Below are 4,824 nucleotides of genomic sequence, written 5' to 3' on the forward strand. Positions count from 1 at the left end.
CCGCAGGAGACTCACCTAGGGACCATCAACAAATCACCTGTTTGACTCACACAGTACCTTGGCGCACATACGCAAATTTAATATATGTAGATGCATTGAATTTCCATATATGAAATATATAAAATAAAAACATATGTTAAAGTTATGAATAAAACTTTAGAAATTGGATCAATTTCATATAGATGTATATTTTTAACCCATACAAATGTATTTATGTTTATATTGTAGATATGTTACATAAATATATATCCATCGCAAAGCCTGTTAATATATATCGATATTACATCCAGTATGTTCCAAAAGTCTGAGTCCACTTTCTCAGAATGGGATCACCAAACACATACTTCACAAAGAGAGAGAGAGAGAGAGAGAGAGAGAGAGAGAGAGAGAGAGAGAGAGAGAGAGAAAGTAAAAGACAGAAATGAGCGAGAACTTCTAACTAATATTTCTGTATTACAGAAAACTACAAAAATGGAGGAGAGCATGTAGGAGAGATACACAAAGGAAAAAAAGAGAAATACAGAAACTGAAAGACGAAATAATCAGTCGGAAATGCAGATATGAAAAGGTGAAAAAACTTTACATTCGACTACAGCATGCAAGTCTGGACAGCCCAGAAGTTAAAGCACAAACAATTCTTCAAGGTCAGTGAGTGAACACCCAAGTAAGAAAAACCCTGACACGACATTTTGCTCTTTTAGGAACACTAAAAAACAAATACAAAGATTTTAAAGACAGATAATCCAAACGAAGCCTTGCACAGCTTTTATCAGAGAAGCTGATCAAAAAAAATTATGAATGCAAGACATGCTGCAAGGAGCTCACTGGTTGTGATTGTGATTGTGAAGTTACAGAAACTGGCATACTGAAGGAGACTGTAACATCAGTCCGACTATTTTTCCTCAGGGATGATGTCAGCAGACTGGCAATTGTTTGTATATCAAATGGTCTATCTATCCGTTAAACAGGTCATCAAGACTCTAACCCAATGGTGCCAGGAGAAGGTGGACACCTCAGTGCAAGGTGGAGAATCAAGACTAAGTACAATCACTGTCAAAAAAGATATCCCAATACAAGAGGGTGAGCTTGTAGCACAATTCCAGGTTAGGCCTTTTAATTTTAGAAAACACCTTTTCACTATCCGCCTGCAATACAGTGTGAACAAGAACCTGAGAGAGGTTCACTGCCAAAGATTCCCTGATCCATATTAATTTCAGTGAGAGCTATACATGTAAATATGCCAATAGTCCACTTTGGGGACACTGGAGTGCTTCATCTGGCAAACCAGGACCCCATGCCCTTCTGCACAATCTCCCCCAGCAGAAGGCATGATCCACCAGCTATATGGGCGCATTTGGACCTTATTCTCCAGTTACTAGCAAAGGACCACACAGAGGTCCAAAACCTTCACTTTTTTAGTGATGGACCTGCCACCCAACTTTTACATGATATCCACTGAGCCACACCAGAGGGGTTTCACGACAGTGGCATGGAAAGGGTGCATCCCTGTTCACCATTAAAGGAACCATGAGAATGCATGAAGTATTCAGTGTTTCTCAGGAGGTGTTTGATTGTCCATGCCACAGTCTAGAGGAGGTTACTCTTGGAGCTGTGGATGCAATCAATCAAACAGGCAAAGAGTTCAGACGTATTGTCATCGAACAGCATCACAGTGGGCAGTGGTGTTGTGCGATATGATGGTGAACCCTACCCTGGCATCATCCTGCAGGTGGAGGAAAACAATGTGTAAGTCAAATGCATGCACCACAACTGAGTGAATAAGTTCTTCTGGCCAAAACCCCATAGATGATGTTAACTGGTACGGTTAGGACCAGATTGATCAGAGGTACAGAGAGTTCATTATAGAACAGCTGGACAAGTAAAATAAGGCACCATGAAATGTAAAACTGGAACAATTCCAGTTTACTTCTCTCTGTTATAAGCTAGTGACAGAGCATGTCATACAGTGGCAGACAATTGCAGTTTAGACAATGTGCTTTGTTGGATCTTTTTAGTTGTTGACAAATAGAGTTAAAATGTGTTTTTAATCTGTTCTTTTACTAAGTGTTTTCACTTATTGCCAATGAGTTTTTTATTTTATTCCAAATGTAACAATTTAGTTTCATCTGTTTCATTAGAAGAAGGATCTTTGGTCTTATGTATGTCACTGGTGTTTCATTGTGTCACTGGTGTTATTTTTTTTCTGTAACTTTAAATGAAATGTCACATTTGTCATAATAATAATTTTATATTCACTGAATTTTGCAAAAAACAATAGTTCAGATTTAAATGATTCCATCATTACTAGTTTATAACTGTTTTTCACATATTATTATTGTTATAGCAAATACATGGTTGCGAAACAGAACACACTGTCATGGTTTGCCGTGGCGGAAATTTTATGCTTGAGATTAAGTTTGGATTTAGTTATTTCCTGTTTTATTTTGTGGTCAGTGTCCTTGTGTCTCTTGATGTTTGTACTTCCTGTCTTTGTCCCGTTTCCCTGTTTGGTGAGTGTCTGCCCCGCCCTGATGTCTTTCACCTGTGTTCAATCACCCTCGCCTCCCTTGTGTCTATTTAGTCTCTGTGCTCCCCTTTGTCTGTGTCGGTTCGTCTGCTGTTGGTGTCCCCTGTGTCTCCAGTTGTTGTACCTCGTGCTTCAGTTTCGTGTCATAACGGTTCGCCTGTTTTGCCTGTTTGGATTTTTTGTAAGTAGTTACTTTTTGTCATTAAACTATTTTGCACTTGCTCCGTATGTTGGTTGCATTTGGGTCCAGCCTTACCACAAACTTGACAGAACAAACCAACCAAATAATGGACCCAGCAGCCTATGCCAGCTTCATGGCTTTTTTGAGGTTGCCTCACAGTCAGCCAGCACCCCCGTCGGTCGTCAGGTCCCTTTGCACACTGGCTGACCCTCTGTCAGATTCAGATCTGGAGGACCCTGAGCCGTCTCCTTTTGGGGGAACCCGGCTAGCCTTACCTGGGAGGTATCTAGGGGAGGGAGCCCCTGGGAAGAAACGCAGGTCACGGAGACACCGGTTCCCCAAGCAGCCTCTATCCCCTCTCAAGGGAACTCGTCTGGCCACAGAAGACGAGGATATCACGGCTCCCGTCACCACAGGGAATCTCGGCCTCAGCACAAGCCACTGTCCTAGGTCTCCAGCTTCCAGCCTGATTCACAGCCCCAGCTGCCCAGCTGTCCAGAGCCTTTGCTGTCCTTTCCTGAGTCGACCATACTAGCAGTACTACTATTAATCTGCTTCAAATATATAGATAAAAACCACCAAGGTATAAAAGGTGTTTGTGGCTTAAAACTAGATAAAAGTAAGTTTGGACTTCTGGCAGTAAATCACACCTAACCATGCATAGAGGATATGATATCATTGACAGGTGACCAAATGACACAGAGTGTTACCATGATTAAAATGACATATTTCTCTAGGTTTGTGAATTACTGGAAACATTTGGGGAAAATGTAATTACACAACTCAAAATATATAACAGGTGTAGTCATTTTGAGACATTTTAATGTGGAAAAGTTACATATATGACTTTAATTTACTTTAAGTTGATATAATTGTATTTTGTCTTTGTGTTTGATCTCATGTAGAGAAAATCATCCATCCATCTATCCATCCAGCCATTCATCATGTAAACCAATGACCTGATCCTGAACTGTGGAAATAAATCATTAGAATGGCTACTTGATCCTGTGTTTGAATGGGGTCGAGGCCTATGTTCCCACATTTCTTAGAACTTTTTTTTCACAGAAATTTTTGAAAATTAGGGTTATTTTTAGGGCTGTGGGAACATAGACACGCTCCCGAATGAATGTGCACTCCACATTAGAATTACCATGAGCCAAGGCCACCACCTTCAATGTAGTTTTAAGCTACACATTTCCACTACTACTGCAGTTCTGCTTACAAGCTCCACAGCATTGAGCACATTTCAGAAGTAAGAAAGAAATACTTAATTTGCACAAGGTACAGTCCAAGTTTCTTTTCATGATTTATTATATTTATTATGGTATTTGATACCAAGGTGGTGTAACATGTTTGTGTAAGCTTTACCTCAGCTGTACTTATGTCTGCATCAGATTTGTAATTTGTTATTCCTCTTCACATTGTTATTTACACTTGCCTAGATTGGTTCAAGCTATAGGGTCTTTCCCACAGAAATTTCTTTTGTGACAAAAGCACCTTACCTTGACAACAATGACACAACAGCTGCTTCCATTCTGTTGAACTGGAAGGATAGAAGTTCAGCCACTAAGGAAGTGGGTGGCACATAACATCCACTATTATGCCACAGCCTGGCTCCTTATCCTTGAAGTTTGATATTAATACACTTTCAGTAATTATGTAGTTGGTCCCAAAAGTTAATATCAGCTCCGACATTTGGCCCCACTAGTAAATAATGTTTCCTCGCTAATGCATATGAGGGACGGGAACAGATCAGCCAATTATTACTGACTGAACACTGACCTCTACACCTATCTGTCTCATAACTACAACACCTCTTCGATGTTGTTTGTGAATATGAATGTAACTAAACATGACTCACTTTAAACTAAATTATTTTAGTATGTTCAGAGTAGGGGTGGGCATGATTAATCGATGATTGATAATTTATCGTTAAGAATTTTGTAGATCACATGGAATCTGATCAATCTAACGTGTGTATCAACGAGGTTGTGTTGTGTAGTGTGTCTTGAAGCAATGCAATTAATTTCACTATGTGGCAGCAACCAGCCAGGGCGCAAGTTAAATTATCAACAGAGGAAAATGAATACTCAGCTGCCGGCGCCCGGGTGCCGTA

This window comes from Seriola aureovittata, chromosome 5 (genome assembly GCF_021018895.1).
Source record: "Seriola aureovittata isolate HTS-2021-v1 ecotype China chromosome 5, ASM2101889v1, whole genome shotgun sequence".
NCBI classification, from domain to species: Eukaryota; Metazoa; Chordata; class Actinopteri; order Carangiformes; family Carangidae; genus Seriola; species Seriola aureovittata.